Source organism: Sorex araneus, chromosome 2, assembly GCF_027595985.1.
Source record: "Sorex araneus isolate mSorAra2 chromosome 2, mSorAra2.pri, whole genome shotgun sequence".
Taxonomy (NCBI): Eukaryota; Metazoa; Chordata; class Mammalia; order Eulipotyphla; family Soricidae; genus Sorex; species Sorex araneus.
Window position 1 is genome coordinate 335,300,383 of NC_073303.1, and position 18,071 is coordinate 335,318,453.

General features: G+C 41.7%; 1 protein-coding gene across 6 annotated transcripts in view; it reads right to left on the reverse strand.

Moving 5' to 3' along the window:
- Window positions 1-18,071, reverse strand: part of OSBPL1A (oxysterol binding protein like 1A) — a 221,228-nt gene that overhangs the window by 31,719 nt on the left and 171,438 nt on the right. The gene's annotated exons all lie outside the window — the stretch shown is intronic.

Below are 18,071 nucleotides of genomic sequence, written 5' to 3' on the forward strand. Positions count from 1 at the left end.
TGAAGAATTCAGACACTGCCAGAAAAAGTAGCTGTCAACACAGAGCTCTGGGGCCAGATAGTGTGGCTGAGCGGCGCAGGCATTCCTGAGCTGGGCCTGGCTGGCACCAAGTGGACTCCGTGTCCAAAGACCACAGCGAAACTTCACGGTAGCAGGAAGAGGTGCCAGTTCGACTCTCTAAAACCATCACTCTCTTCTGTTATCTTAGATTATGACAAGGGCTGCTGGATCTCCAAGTGCCTCCTACGACCCACACATGTAACTAAAAGACTGGAAAAATTATTAAAGAAAACATCCACTTTTAAAGACTCTATTCCATAAACTATGTTCATCTGAATTATGGAAGTCAAAACAATTTTAAGTTTTGAAATAATAGTAGTACTTTTAATTTCCCCATGGGACAAACTCTGCTTTTGATTTTTCCTTTCAGGAACGCACGCTGTTCATCTGGCAGTTTTGTCATCTACCAATCTGCTGGGTAAGTGGTGCAGATGGTATTTAAATCACATCCCTCACTATCCAAAGCCATCAACTCTGCGACATGAACAATAGATCCCAGAGACAGAGATGGGATCCCTGCCATTCTCTGCCATGAGCACATAGCATAACTTTTAGAGATGGACACTAACTAGACATTCTATCTCCTGCCTGTGAAAAAAAAATCCATCAGAAATAGAACAAATATTGAACCTAGGAGTTTGTAAGCCCAAGATATGCTCTGAAAAAAGTGGTTCCAATAAACTGCTTACAAGAAAACTGCTTACAAAACTCTCTGTGATGTACAGGTTTATGTTACTATTCTGACTGAATGAAAAATTAGCCATAGGCAAGAAATATTTTAATATCCAGGAGGCAGAAGGCAAAAGTCATCCAGTTTTATGTTTTCACTTTTCTAATTCTCAGTTTAGAAATCCTCACAGGAGGACTGCCAGCCAAGAATCCCACCCGGGAATATCCTAACACTCATTTCTATGCATGCACCTCTTGGTGGTGTTTTGTGAAAATGTAGGAATTAGTCTTCAATGGGGCAGCCAGATGAACTGTGACATTCTCCAGACACACACCAGAAAGCAGAGAGCTGAATGATGTGAAGGGCCCAGAGTGTAAGAGAGTCTCAGGTGTAGTTTCACAGGCTGGATGCAAACCCTCCTCCACTCCACGTGGGCAACAACCTCAGAGGAACAATAACCTACTCCTAAGGGAAACTCGGTCTCTGCAGGATTATTTGAAAGCAAAGGGATGCATTGTTTTTTTAAGCAGGTAGCAGTAAATATTTCTATGATTTATACTGAAAAGGATGTATCTGTGCATTTGAAAATTTCACTCATCCCATGGAGGAGGGGATAGGGGAAGATTCCCCAAGGATATCGGGTGAAAGAAGTGTTCCTCAGGCAGAAATCAGAGCAGATGCGAGAGCAGCCATTCGACTTTTTAGGCTGAATGCATAGATCAATTATTCCCTTCTTTTGGAGTTTATCTGAGAGTCATTATCCTGAGTTCTATGCTTCCTTTTCTTCTTCACACAGAGAGCAAACACCCTGTACCAGGGACTGAGAGTGATATGTCCTGGCTCTATTTTCAACCATACAGATGACACTCTGAGTGACTACACAAGGACACAATCACTGGTTTTAAACGAGAAATCTCATCAAAGTTGTTTTATCGATGTGATGTGAATGGCTTGCTTTGGTCTCCCAGCTTTATTCTGTGTTACATTGTGAACTGGACCCCAAACTGAACTGAATTTGTGAAATGTGATTGACAACTGTCATTCTAGAAACACCCTTATTCTGGGGTGGAGGACAGGGGTGGGGGGAAGTGATACAAGTTCAGGAAAGCACTGTCCCCCAGATCTTTAAAAGGTGCTTTTTAGATGAAGTTTCTGTTTCTAACTTCTTGTAAATTGTCTTAAAATAGCTTCAGTTATAGTTTAGGTAATCTGCTTAAAATAGTATTAAAGTATATAGTATTTATGCACAAAGTTACTGCACTTCATCCACCAACAAAGTACCCATGGTCCTCCAACATTATGTACATTGTATTTTTTTTTTCTTTTTGGATCACACCTGGCGATGCACAGGAGTAACTCCTAGCTCTGCATTTAGGAATTACTCCTGGCGGTGCTCAGGGGACCATATGGGATGCTGGGAATCGAACGCCCTACCCACTGTGCTATTGCTGCAGCCCCATACACTGGTTTTAAGGAAGTAAAGCAATTATTTTCCATTTCTATAAGGCATAAACACATTCAGTTAAAAACACTCAATACTGCTGAGATAAATTATCCCCTGAATTATCTTTTCAATTGGTAAGAAGTTAAATTTTATTAAATATTAATAAAATTTATTTTTAATTAAATCGACTGATTTAAATTTAATTACATTGAAAATTTTAAATTTCATTCACCACCTACATTGCAGATAACTTTTTCCAAGTGTAACATTAACTTAGAGTGTGATTTACCAAACCACATTTACCTGTGAAGATTACACATGTTATTATCACACATGTAACATTACAAATAGCAATGCAATTATTTCAGCATTTTCCTTAAGTAAAAGATGAAAGCATTTCACCTTTTCAATAACATTCACTGTAGGGAAAAAAAAAAGAGCAAATTTCTTGATTCACAAAGTTTTATAATCTCATCACTACATTTTTAGAAATTTAGTAACAATAGCGAAGGAAAAGCATGCAATCGAAACAATCTCTTGCAATTATCAAATGGGAACAAACATAATAGGGGGAAAGTATGTAGCTCATCTTTCAACTTAGAAAATAATTATTATATAGCAGTATTACCAGCTGCAGAGACAGAACAATCTATTCATCTCTTCTTCCCTTTCAGAATTTCCTCCTTCCATAGTAAAACTAAAGTATTTCAGGGCCAGAGAGATGGTACAGCTGGTAGGGTGCTTGCCTGTATGTGGCCAACATTGGTTTGATCTCTGGCACCACGTATGGTCCCCTGAGCCCCGCCAGGAGTGATCCCTGAGAAGAAAGCCAGGAGCATGCCCTGAGCACTGCTGTGTGGCCCAAATACGAACACGAAACAAAACAAAAGGAAACTTGAACGATTTCACTGTATGCTAATACAGCTTTCCCTCCCATTTCACTAAATAATGTATCGACAATACCCACCCCCTCAACTTGACAGATGCCGCTGGCATGTTTTCCTAATGCCTTTCTGAACATGTGCTCACACAGGTAACTTCACAGACTCTTGGGAATGTGAGTTTTATTTTTACTGTTATCTGTCTCCCAGCCCTCTTTCCACTCTTCTTACTCACCACACCCCTCTCCCTTCTCTCCCACCCCGGCACTACACTGTGATTCACGTTAATATCCACGCATGACTTCTTACGCCTTTTTACATTTCTCTCCAGAAGTCTCACACAGAATGTGTATGTGTGCTTACATAAAGGGGCTTTCCGATTTCAAGATTCCAAAACAAAGGAACGCTTATGCCCTCTTCCCTCCGGTTGTTTTTCCCATTCAATACTTTCTAGAAGTCTCTTCAAAGAAAATAGCAAACAAATTCTTCTAGGGGATGACCAATACTCCATGACAAGAATATGCTATGTCACAAACATTCTCCTTAAGACAGTAGATCCAGGGGCCAGGAGGATTGTCCCATAGCTGGAAGACTGTTTCACGAGCAGAGGGGAGAAGGCAGATGGACTAGAGAAGGGATCACTAAGAAAACAATGGCTGGAGGAACCAGCTGGGATGGGAGATGCATGCCGAAAATATATAATGAACCAAACATGATGACCTCTCAGTGTCTGTGTTGCAAGCTGTAATGCCCCAAAGTAGAGAGAGAGTATGGGGAATATTGTCTGCCATGGAGGCAGGGGGAGGGTGGGAAAGGGGGGTATACCCAGAATATTGGTGGTGGGGAATGTGCACTGGTGGAAGGATGGGTATTTGGTCATTGTGTGATTGAAACCCAAACATGAAAGCCTGTAACTATCTCACAGTGATTCAGAAAATTCTTTTAAAAATATAAAAATTAAAAAAAAAACAACATTCTCCTTGAAAGGCATTTTCTTTCCTCTGCCAATACAGTGCAGCAGGCACACCTTAAGGCACTATTTAAAGGTGATGTTTGCACATGTACAGACTGGAGTACTAGGGTCCGAGGCTGGGCCTCCCATTTACATCTCCTCAGATACTCAAGGCACTTGCCTAATTCTCTCTTTCACCAGCAGTCCTGGAGAGCACCTTTCCCACACCGCACCAGCAGCGAGAGAGCTCCACAGTTGGAATTACCTGAGTTTTGTCAGTCTGACTATCAGAATGTCATGTTGTATTGATGATTTGTTTTTCTACAAATCTAGTGAGCCAGATCGTCTTCTATTTTAAGGTCATTTGGATTTATATACTACAAACTGGCCATTCAAATCCTTTATACCACTAAACACTTTCTGCCAGATCGACTTAGAAGAATGTATTGAATGATACTTATTAATCATTTACTCATCAGATTGAATGCGAATAGAATGACTTTTAGAGCTTTGTTGTATTTTTGGTGGGGGGCGTTGGGGAAGAGTGTCATGTGGGGGCTGTCCACTCTTGACAATCCCCATCCCACTCTGCAGGCCCAAGGGCTCACTGCTAGGCCCAGAAATGCAAAGCTGCTTGGGCCCACAAGTGCCGGGGGCTTAGCAGGGCAACCCCAGTGTGTGGCACTCAGGAGCTGCCAGAGCTGCACCTGGTGGTCCTCAGGAGGTCATGAGGTGTAGGAATCAGAACCAGGGCCTGGAGCATGGCTCTCGCCCTTTGAGTTATCTAACCCAGCTCCAAGAAGCTTTTGCTCACTCCTGGTGGTGCTCAGGGGACTGTAAATGGTGCCAAGGATCAAACCCAGGTCAGCCACAAGCATGGCAAGAGCTTTACCCACTATATAAACTCTCTGACTCCAAAACAAACTTTTACAAGTCAAACAAATGTCTTTTTGGGGTTTTGTTGTATTTTAGGTGGGTTTTCTGTCTTTAAGAAGTCTTTCCCACCTTCTTTCACATACTCAGATGGAGAGCTAACATTTAATCAGCACATACTGTATTGTAGATCCAGTACTAGATCACTTATGCAACATCTCATTTCACCCTCAAAATAATCGTATACATTAAATGCTCATATTAATAACATTTAGGGCTGGAGCAATAGCACAGTGGATAGGGTGTTTGCCTTGCACGCGTTTTGATTATGGGTTCGATTCCTTCGCCCCTCTCGAAGAGCCCAGCATGCTACCAAGAATATCATGCCCACACGGCAGAGCATGGCAAGCTACCCATGGCATATTCGATATGCCAAAAACAGTAACAAGAAGTTTCAAAATGGAGACATTACTGATGCCCGCTCGAGCAAATCGATGAGCAATGAGATGACAGTGACATTTGACACATTTAATGGATAATAAAATTGGAACTCCTAAATTCCATGTCTTAGCTTAGTTGTCCAAGTTTCAGTATTCCAACTTGGTAATTTTACAGAACAGAGCAAGCAATTATTCTAAGGCTCAGTGTTTCTCCTTAGAAATGACACAACTACCACCCCATGAGGCATTAAGAGGTTCCAATAAGACAGAGCCCCTGCAGTGGTGTTTTAAAACTTTGGATCCTATTCATCTGGTGGTTTCTAAACTCAATTTTAATATTTTATGCATATAACCAGCAGCTCTTTTAAAAATGAAACAATACATCTAGCAAAGGTAATTATTGTTAATGAAAATTTTATTGAAATAATATCCAGAGCCTTTTATGTATATACTGGAAGGCCAAATACACACACTTTAATTTTTTGTTAGGGGATTTGGGCAGAGATTGAGGGCATTCGGAGGGCATCCAGCCTAGTGCCTGTCACAAGAAAGTCTTAACAAAAATATTGATGCTGCTCTTAAGAGAACAAACCATCTCGATATTCTAAATTGTTGCACATATAAAACTTTAATAGTTTCTGTGTGGATAATTTTCTTCTGCTAATGAAGGCTTTATACAAGGGGGAAGAGTGGTCAAGAGCAACCTACTTCAACCCTTTCACACATGCAGCCTGCACCAGTCCTGTACAATTATGCAGATTATAACAGATGAGACGTTATAGCCAAGGCAGTGGAGCAGTGATGTTTTTCAGTCTTTCCACAACTCCAGACCTGTGCATATACCAATAGCTGGAGACAACTGGTTTAGACAGTCTAGTCTCACTTGCAATCAGACCAGAATGACCTGAGGAGACTGAAAGACCAGAGCTTGGAGTTAGAGGCTAGGGAATCTCAATCAAAAGTTCTTTCAAAAAGACTCAAATTTGTCTGTTTCCTACAGTTTCAATGAAAAACTTTGGTTGAGAAAGGCAACTGGATTTGTGTATATAGTCACAACTTTTTTTTTTGGGGGGGGAGTCACACCCTGTGATGCACAGGGGTTACTCCTAGCTCATGCACTCAGGAATTACTCCTGGCAGTGCTCAGGGGACCATACAGGATGCTGGGAATCGAACCCAGGTCGACCGCATGCAAGGCAAACGCCCTACCCGCTGTGTGCTAGTGGATAGGGTATTTGCCTTGCATGAGGACAACCCGGGTTCAATTCCTTCGCCCCTCTTGGAGAGCCTGACAAGCTACCAAGAGTATCCCGCCTGCATGGCAGAGCCTGACAAGCTACCTGTGGCATATTTGATATGCCAAAAACAGTAACAACAAGTCTCACAATGGAGATGTTACTGGTGCCCACTCAAGCAAATCAATGAACAATGGGAGGACAGTACTACAGTGCTACCATCACAACTTGGGAGTTCTATACCATTTGCTCATTAAAATACATATAGTAGGGCCTTGAACGATTTAAGCGTCTTTAATAATTGGTTAATTGTTAATTGGTTAATTGTTAATTGCAAAGACTCTTAAGAATAATTTTGGGGGAGGGCAGAGCTATAGTACATTGGGTAGGGCACTTGCCTTGCACAAGGCCAACCCAGGTTCCATCTCCAGCACCCCATGTGGTCCCCTGAGCCTACCAGAAATGATCCCTGAGTACAGAGCCAGGAGTAAGCCCTGAGCACAGCCAGGTGTGGGTTCCCCCCCAAATTAACAATTTTGCACTGGTTTTATTAAAGATTCAATTATACTTTAATCCTTATTCTTAAGAGTATAGTATTCAGGGGGAAAGACAAATGTTTATCATTTATTTTTAAGTGGTTATTTAGTGTGTTTTTCTTTTAAACAGGGGGCAAAAGTGTGAGTGTGTACAATTGTAATAAAAAAAAATAACATGGTGGGGCTGGAGCAATAGTATAGTGCTTTGCTCATGGCTGATTGGGATTTGTTCCCTGGCACGAAATATGGCACCAAACCCCAACAGGATCTATTAGTGAGTAGACTGTTTTCCTATCTTAGCTATTATAAAAGTTTCTGCAATTTTTAAAGACTGGGTATAACTTTTTAAATTTGTGTCCTGATATTTTTTATTCTATTAATAGCTATGAATTATAATCTAGTTTGAAATCAGGCAACATGAGGCTGATGGCTCTGCTTTTCCTGGATACCAGGATTGCAATTGCTCCTCCAGATCATTTCTGATCCATATAAACCTTAGTCATTTTTTTTCTATTTCCTCAAAAATTATCACTGGGATTTTGGTATAGACTGCATTAAAAATAAAATAGGGGGCGAAGTGATAGCACAGCGGGTAGGACGTTATCCTTAAACATGGCCGACATGGGTTGGCCTGGCATCCCATATGGTCCCCCAAGCACCGCTAGGAGTAATTCCTGAGTGCAGAGCCAGGAGTAACCGCTGAGCAATGCTGGGTGTGACTCCAAAAGCAAAAATAAACAAACAAAAAACAAAAAATAAAATAAAAAGAATGATTTTTTATATATGCTTGAGAGTATCTCACCTGCATGGCAGAGCCTGGCAAGCTACCCATGGCATATTTGATATGCCAAAAACAGTAACAAGTCTTGCAATGGAGACGTTACTGGTGCCCACTTGAGCAAATCGATGAGCAACGGGATGACAGTGACAGTGACATAGGCTTCAGAAACATTTTGACTCTATTAATTCTCCTCATCCACATGCATAGACTATTTAGATGCTAGTTTAGAGGGATACTTAAGGTTTTTACGTTGTTACTTGTCATCCTGTTGATCTTCGATTTGCTCGAGTGGACGCCAGTAATGTCTCCATTTGTCCCTGTCGTGTGCTAGTGCAGCCCAATGATATTTGCTTGCTCCAGGAACAGGAAGAGCCTCAAATCGTTCATTCAGGGATTTGACGAAGGAATCTGACCATCTAGTTGGTGGGCAGCCAAATGGTCTTCTAACGTCCCATGGAAACCAGTCGGTAACAGCTCTAGTCCAGCGGTCGTCTCTGAATTTCATTACATGACTGGCCCATCTGATTTTTGATGCCTTGGCAAACGAGACAGCGTCCCTGATTCTTGACCGTTGATGGAGGTCAGAACTCCGGATTCCTTCTCTCACTTGAGTGAGATATGATACTACTAGCATAGCTTTTTTGATTCCTCTTTGTGATACCCTAATAGCATTCTCATCCTGTTTGCGTAGGGCCCAGGTCTCTGAGGCATATGTTAGTGCAGGAAGAACGGTGGAATCGAAAAGATGTGCCCAGAGTTGGAGGTTCTTTGTTCTCTTAACCACTTCTTCGATGCTCTTGATTCATTTCACACTGCTCTCTTCCTCCTGCGCAGTTCTGGCACCAAGACGTTCCTCAGGTACACATAGCTGCCACATTCGGAGATGTTCGTTCCATTGAGAGCAAATGGAGCTTCAGGGACTAGTTCGTTTTTCGTGAGCATTGTCTTGTTGAGATTCAACTGCAATCCGACCTTTCCACACTCGTGGTCGAAGTCAGCCAGCATTTGTGCCGCTTGGCTAATGTTTGGTGTTATGAGAACGATGTCATCAGCGAAGCGGAGGTGGTGTAATTGCCAACCGACTATCTTCACTCCCATTCCTTCCCATTCCAGTCGTCGCATGATGTTCTCGAGGGTGGCACTGAAGAGTTTCGGTGAAATGGTATCTCCCTGCCGCACCCCTCTCTTTACATCAATAATCAGTTCCTTGTAGAATGGTGAGATCCTGGTAGTGAATCCACAATACAGCTCGTGGAGGATTTTGATATACTGAATTTGAATGCCCTGTTTGGCTAGGGCTTTGATGACCGCTTCAGTCTCAACAGAATCGAAGGCCTTTTTATAAGTTGATGAATGTTAGACAGAGGGGCATCTTGAACTCTCTCGAAACTTCAATGAGTTTGGTCACTGTGTGGATATGGTCTATCGTGCTGAATCCCCTTCGGAACCCGGCTTGCTCACATGGTTGTCCTTCATCTAGTGTTCTGCCTATTCTATTCAGGATGACACGAGTGAACAACTTGTAGACGATAGACAGCAGGCAGATTGGGCGATAGCTGCAGATGTCGTGGATGTCTCCCTTCTTGTATAACAGAACAGAAGGTTTTTACATATGTAGTTTTATATCATCTGTAAGTAATAATGATTTTTTTCCTTTTACAATCTGTATTTTGTTTTGCTTTTATTTCTCATTGCTCTAGCTAAGACCTCTAGTACCAAACAAAAGTGGTAAAAGTGAACAACCTTTTCTTGTTCCTGAATTTAAAGAAAAAAATTTTTTTTTTCTTTTTAAGTCACACCTGGTGATGCTCAGGAGTTACTCATAGCTTTGCACTCAGGAATTACTCCTGGCGGTGCTCAGGGGACCATATGGGATGCTGGGAATCGAACCCAGGTCGGCCGCGTGCAAGGCAAACGCCCTACCTGCTGTGCTATCTCTCCAGCCCAGAAAAATAAATTTTTAATAATGGAGTATACATCATATTAGCTGTAGGTATGTGGCACATGGCTTTTATTATGTTGAAGCATGGTCCTTATAACCCCACCTAAGGGCCTGTTTTAAAAAATTTTACATTAGTTAATATATCTTGTCAAGTAATAAATCTATTGATATTATCACATGATCTTTATCCTTCCTTTGATTTCTGTGTTATATCACATCAACTTACTTGTACGTATGTGAATCATCCTTGCATCACTGAAAATAAGCCCCATTTGGTCATGATGGATGATCATTTTAATAAACTGTTGTGTCTCTGGAAAACTTTGGAACATGGTAAAAAAAATCCCACATTTGTTCAACAATTATTGACTGCATCCCCACCACTACATTTAAAATACTGTATTGGGGCTCCTCAGAGATGTGACCTGGGTGGCCACACGTGTGTGGCCTCTCCGCTGCTAAATGACCATGATCCCGAAAGCCAGCTAAACTACTTTTGGTACCAGCACCTTCTTGCAGAAATGTCTCTAGACTGTGAACTAAGCTATGGCGCCATGCCACCCCAGGAGGGGAAAGGTCTTTCTCCACTTTTCCTTTCCAGGCAGGAAAGGCATGGCAACCGCCATCTTATAAGGGCCACTAAGAGGTATGAGATTGCAATGATGCAATTTCTGGCAGAAATTTCCCTGGACTTAGTTACTAAAATACAGAAATCCAAAACTATATCTCTTCATTCTCAGCAATGAAAAACAAATTATCAAAAGCTTTTTTTTTTTTTTTTTTTTTTTTGCTTTTTGGGTCACACCCAGCGATGCTCAGGGGTTACTCCTGGCTTTGCACTCAGGAATTACTCCTGGCGGTGCTTGGGGGACCATATGGAATGCCGGGGATCGAACCCGGGTCGGCCGCGTGCAAGGCAAACGCCCTACCCGCTGTGCTATCGCTCCGGCCCCAAGCTTCCTTTTCATCAGGTCTGATTTTGAGGGGGGAACTCCAAACAATAATAATGAGGTGTGTTTTTTTTTTTTTGTGGAAATACTGAATGTAATCAAAGTAAAGAGAAAAGTAAAGTGAAAATTATCAGCTACACAGGCGGGGGTGGGGGTGGGGGTGGGATGGGAGGTATACTGGGGTTCTTGGTGGTAGAATATGTGCACTGGTGAAGGGATGGGTGTTAGACCATTGTATAATTGAGACTTAAGCCTTTGTAACTTTCCACATGGTGATTCAACAAAAAATTTTTAAAAATTGTATTGGCTTATTATTGTTTTTACAATGCTCTAGAAATTCAAGAATATAGCTTCCCAGCCCCACAGGTGTGTAAGACGCCCCACACCTACCACCACCAAGTTCTTGTGCCATTTCCCAATACTGTGATTGGTTCTGAGGACAGTGAAAGTGCGACAGACCAAAGATTCAGAACTTATCAGAGCTGAGATATTTTTGTTTGAAATGTTATTTCTGGACTCTCAAAAAATGTAAAACTCTAGGAATTTTTCAATTAGAGGTTTAGAGGTATTTGTAATCAATAAGAAATTACATATTAACATTTGAATCTAGCAATAAAACATATTTTTACTATGCAACTAAAGAAATTCAGCTTAAGCAGATTCCATTTGATTTTATCATCAGGAAAATGATGGTTAGCCAGAGAAAATAATGTCTGTACTCCGAAGTTGTAAGATTTATGTCCACAATCTGAAAAATATTATGATTCTCGGTTATATATAGCTGACTTATGACATTCCAAGGCATCTTAGAGATGAAATACTTAATAAATTTAGCAATAGTTTAACACCACTTTTGCTTATTCAACACAATTAAATTTCTAAAATCTACATGCCTTCATTTCAACAGAGCAGCAAGCTTGGGAATGTCTTTAAAAGGGTATCAGATCACTTACAGCTCTTCTTACATGAATAACAGCGCAATGTGCTCTTCACCGACTTCCAGGTTTGTGTTCAGAAAATACAGTTATCACAGGTTCTCTCTGCATATCTAGAATGCCATTCTGAGTATTAGGTTTTTTACACAGAGGGGAGGGTTAGTAGCCACATATGGCTCTGTTCAGGACTTACTCTTGGCAGTGCTCAGGGGACCACTGTGGTACAAGAGATTGAAAGAGGGTCTGATGCAGTCACATGAAAGGTAAGCACCTTAACCACTGTCCCATCTCTTGGGCAGAACGCCATTCTGAAGCCGAGTGTAAACCAGCACTATAATTTGTATCTGAACTAGCCTTGCAGGTGACAGGGCAGGCTCACCAGCTGCGTATTTAAGTTGCTCCAGAAGAAGTCCGTGTCAGTTTAAGATGAGAGCTCCGAGATGTGTCATGTCTTTTCAGTTCTAATGCATTTTTTAAGTATGCAACTTAGTTCTTGTTTAATATTTACGTAAAATACTACATTATGACAATTTTAATAGACTGATACAATAATATGTTTACATATAATTAAATTATATATAATAAAATAACATTCTGTATAATTTTGCACATATCATTTAATGATATATAATATATAAAATTATATACTATGATAATTTTATGTAATTCTCTGATATTAATACTTGATTTCACTATTTTTATAATTCGATATTTTTTATTTTTGTCTTTTGCAGTTCAGGGACTCAAATATGTAAAGCCCATGTGCTTGACTGCTAACCACACAACCTATTTTTCCTCTGTGATTTATTAAATGGTCAATTAACTATAATCATCAGTTAATAAACCCGGCTCTGCATTGCAAAGAGGCTGGGGGATAATACTTGTTTTATAAGATGCTTTCCTTGTTTTGATTTAGTAAGTTAAAAGGGTATATTCAAATTTTTTAAATGATATTTGCACTGGCTTGGCTTTCTAAAGTTTAGCATTTATTATTCAATTTCAGCTAAATACAGCACGCTAAATACACTTGTTAGTTTTTCACTACTGGATTAACAAGAAAACCTACAGAACCATCTCACTTCCAAGCCAAGATGAACTGATGAGAATACCCGTCAACCAGTCTTCAGTGTAGTAGGAAGCTGCCTCTCTGGGCAGCTGGACCCCTCACTTCCAGCCTGCTTTCTGGTGTGCAACACAGCTGGGGAGAAGGTGAAAGGATAGGGAGACCTTCCCCTCGGGCAGGGAGTCCCCTTTTATCTCTCAGGCTATTTTATTTTATGCAGTGAATGCTGAAATAGACATAAAGTAACTAGAATGAAGTAGAAAGAGTATCTCATGGCAAGGTCATTTGACCCAAGAGGACAGTCTAATGACAAAACACAGATGAAAGGGTTGGTGTGTGGAAGAGATACCAGCGGCGCTCTGTCTTCTGATCTTCCGGCCTGCCTCACATGGAGGCTTACCCAGGTCTCTTGCAGCATGGACTGCGGGGCTAAGGCCTCCTGCTGGGGAGCACAAATCGCCCATGAATTCTTAGCAAATTCCAGAGAGGAGCTGAGGCTGTCTTACTACTAGTAATTTATTGGCAGAGACAAGAAAGAGCCTTTACTGACAATGAAAGACATTTCTTGGAGGTCTTAACTTATGAAAGGTCTATGTCCTGATAGAACCATTGTAAGTTGAAAATACTGTTAAATCAAAACCGTACTTAACATACTTAGTTTACTGAACGTTTTAACTTTGGTCTACCTTAAATGCTCTCAGAACACTTACGTGACCTTAAATTTGGGTAAAACCACACAACACAAAGCCCATGTTTTATAGCTGAGTGATGCATAGCTCACACAAATGGGAATTCTGCAGACATGTGAAAACACAAAGCAATTATTCAAAAAAAGGAAAGACAAACACTGGCAACACAGCACACTACAGAGTACGGATTATCTGTCCTTGTGATAGCAGGGCTAAGTGAGAGCTGCAGCCAGCAGGGAAGCTCTGTTGCCTTCCACTAGGCTTTGAACTAGAAAAGATCAAAATGTAAAGCAGGATTTCTACTGATTTCTACTGAAAGTCTATCACCGTAAGCAAAAGATCATTCGCTAGGCCACTGTTACATCAGAGACAGCTTGTTCTGTGCTGGAACTTGAATGTGCTCCAGCTGGATTGGGAGTCGGGTAGGAAGCAAACAGGAGTTATGGCCCAAGACCCTACAGTTCTCTATTAGATGTGAGGGTTTGATGCAATTGTGGATTCTGGAATGCAACTCTGGGGCAAGACTGTTTAAGTGTTTGTAGATTACCTGAGACACTGCTGAAAAGGACTTTAGAATCACAAAAAAAAAAAAAAGAAGAAAGAAAAGAAAGAAGAAGGAGGAGGAGGAGGAAGAGGAGGAGGACAAGGAGGGGAAGGAGGAGGGGGGAGGAGGACGAGGGGAAGAGGAGGATGAAGAAGGGCTGGAGTGATAGCAAAGAAGGTAGGGCGTTTGCCTTGCACAGGGCTGACCTGGGTTTAATTCCCAGCATCCCATATGGTCCCCTGAGCACCACCAGGAGTAATTCCTGAATGCAGAGCCAAAAGTAATCCCTGAGCATTGTGACCCAAAAGGCAAAAAAAGAGAGAGAATAAGAAGAGAAAAATAACCCAAACAACAACAATCACATATTTAAAAGCTATGAGAAATAAGAAGACACAAAAAGAAGCAAAGTTGGACTAACAGAAGTACCCCTCTGCAAATACCATTTCTCCTCTTTCCTTCGCAATGACTTTTTTAGAAAATTATTTCAGATTGAATATAATTTGCTTGTGATTTGCTTTAGCTAGTTCAACAGCCTGATTTAACTTCTTTTTTAAAGTGTTCTGAAATGCTTTTACTGTTTACTGTCAAATATAGAATTGCTAGGGAGAGTTGAATTTCTGATTCCTTCCTACTCTGACACAAAAAACCTCCATGATATTATCTGACTTGAACATTAGTTTCCCCCCTGTTTCCTTTCTGACTGCTCTGAGCAGAGTGAAATGTCTCTATTGCAAAGAACCGCATTCCTCTTCTTTCCAAGAAGAAGGGAATGTTCTTCAGCTAAGAGACATCCCCCAGAATTATAAAACACAGCTATACCCATGCAGTCCAGCTGACCTTCCAAAATTCTCTTGTTATTTAAGATGACGGATTACGCAGTTGTACCCTGAAAGGTTTCAAGCTTGGTTCCCATTAGCAATAACAGTGAGTGTTAGTTAAGAACAATTATTTCCATGAAAATAGTACATCATAAATTATTCCTGCATTCTTTGGAGTTTTCCACTCTGGCAGGGAGTCAGTGGATAGTAATTACAAGAAGGAAAAAGAAAATTCCCCCTAGGTTTGTTTAAGGAGAATAAATTTTTATCAAAGATATATTTAAAATAGGCATTTTTAGGGACTGGAGCGATAGCACAGTGGGTAGGGTGTTTGCCTTGCACGAGGCCAACCCAGGTTCAAATCCCAGCATCCCATATGGTCCCCTGAGCACCGCCAGGAGTAATTCCTGAGTGCAGAGCCAGGAATAACCCCTGTGCATCGCCAGGTGTGACCCAAAAAGCTAAATAAATAAATAAATAAAATAAAATAGGCATTTTTAGTAAGTTCATGTGTTCTTGTTCATGTAAGTACAAACAGAAACTTACAAAAAATCAGTATCTGGGGTCCATGTCCACTCTAACTTAGCCTAGTGTCCAGCACTGAGGCAAGAGCAGATGAAAGTGTAATAACTGAATTGGGAAGCACTATGAGAAAGTGATGAGAATGATCTGGAGACCAGTCAAAGTCCAGGTGCCAGCACTACATCCTGCTGTGACCACCATGGCTGAGAGAAAGCCGAAAGGGAAGTTAAAGGCCAGGGTCCAGGTGAAGGAAGAATCCCGGAGAAGATGTGCCAGGGTGTCTCTAAGCCTGCTCCGCCAAAGCCACAGTCCATGTCTAGAAAGGAAGGGACCTGAAGGGAGAACAGGAGAAGCTGATGTTGGCAAGAATGGGAGCAGAGATGCAGAAAAGAGAGATGCCGAAACAGACCTGGCACAGAAAGCTGCGGGAGTGGGAGACGCCAAGTGGAATGTGTGCTTCTGATAGCTGCATGTCTGGTTACCCAGGCTTATAATAACGCAGCATGTGGTTTTACTTTCTTTGAAGCTATGCTGCTGGCATACAAAGCGCATCACTATTGTTTTAGGGATGGGCATGGGTCACTAACAAAGTAGCTCCAATACTGGGCTGACCCTGGGAGAAAACGTCTGTCCCACTAGTTTTGAGAGACCCTCTTGGTTCCCAGGAAGAGGGATTCCTTGGTGTTGACACACATTAGCCACTCACCAATGCCCGGTGGTGTGGAGAAACTAAGGTTCATTTCTACGTCCTCTCTCCTTTGTCACTGTCAGCACAGACTTATCTCCCTTCAACTCAGAGAGACCTGTTGGGTCTGAACCGCCAGACAACGGCCAGACTCCCCGTACCTTCCTGGACAGCAGCGTCCACAGGACAGCAGTGACTTCTAATTTGGGGATCTTAGGAGGAACAATCTGCTGGTTTCACTTTATTTTCTGAAAGTCTTGGCTGGCTTGTGAAAAGTTGTTAAACACAGGCTAAATGTGTAAAGTTAATCCTCATTCTAAATGTTCCCTGTTTTGAGTCCAGTGAAGACTCCACCAGGTGTCAGAGGGGCCCCCGATGTTAGCACTTCACCAAAAAGGGGAGTCTGCAAGTTGCCTGCTATGAACAATGATCTGCCCGTGCTCTGCTTGAAATACCGTAAATGTTTATGAAAACCGTCCTTGAAGTGTGCAGTTTTGGCTTGGGGGGGGGGAACTGTGCTGGGAACAGGAAGTTAATTCTTTGTAAATTATTTCACAAAAGAAGTCAACAGAACAGAATTGTAGTCTAGTTAACTGTTGGTGAACTAAAGGAAAGGATAAATTATTTCAAATTTCAGAATATAAAGCTTTTAGTCTATATACCTGAAATCTGTTCTTCAGAACATCTATACGGCCTCTGACTTTTAAGAACATAAGAGACACAGTGGGCTGGAGAGTACAGTGGGTAGGGTTGTTGCATTGCACAGAACCAACCTGGGTTCCACCCTTGGAACCCCATATGGTCTCCTAAACCCACCAGGAGTGATCCCTGAGCACAGAGCCATGAACTGGCTGTAAGCACTGCTGGGTGTGAAGCAAAAAACCAAAAGCTCAGCTATCTACAGCTCAGGTATTGTAAGAATTAAAACCTATGACATTCATGAAAGTATTTTAGAAATGCCAATTTATATCCAAATGTCATTTGCAGACATTATTATTTGGCACAGTACTGTACAGAGTTCAGAATCTGAAGCTGACATAGGAAAATAGCAGCTTAGAAAGGAATTGGCAAAAACACCAAAACAACTCAGCCAAAGCTTTGGTGGTTATCTGAGGCCAAGAAAGTAGGTAGGAGAGAGTCTTTTTGGTGGCAACATGAAGCTAGAATGTTGGTGGTCAGTATACAGAGACATGTGGGTTAAAGGACTGCTGGACATTCCCTAATACTATAAACTAGTGAAATCAACAAAAAGGGGTAAAATAACATCTCTCCGAAGTTTCAAGAGCCAAACCACAGCTCTACAAATGACACAGACCAGGGTTCCAGCCTTCTTGCTCAGGTCTACCCCAGGGGGGATACAGTTCATTTTAGAGCAGAAACTGCTGAAGCACAAACAGCCACACAGCTCTACGAAATCACAGAAGCAGAACCAAATGCAGAGGAGGAAGCATATTATGTTGTTTTCTTATTATTTAGGATCACAATATGCCTTCACCTACTAGAATTTTTGATAATCAGAGTCCAGGCATCAAAAGATTAAAAAAGACCAAAGCACAAAAGTAAAATACATGGCTATAGGGGCCAAGGGAGATAGTACAACACAAAAGGTGTTTTTGCCTTGCACACGGCTGACCCAGGTTCTATCCCTGGCACTGCACGTCCTGCCTGGAATGACACCTGAGCATCGAACCAGGAGTAAGCCCTGAGTATAGTCGAATGTGAGAGAATCCAGTTATGAACTCCCTAGTTTGTCATTAGCAAAGCTGACGTCACTTCTACAAATTGTCCCAACTGTGCATTTTTGAGCGCAGGCAGCTGTCACTAGCACTGATATGACACAATGCCCCATCCCTCACCTTGTCTTGGAAGTGGCAGCACCCTACTTTACCACAAACCGCATTCTCCTCTTAGATCAATAGCTCCTCGTGCCCCCAACAATACTCATTCCCGGGACAGCCCATTTCAGTTCCCATATTTGCCAGAATCAGTGGAATTGCACCAAGGCCGAGAATCAGGAGGTGGGATTAATTAGTCAATACACACATTACCAAG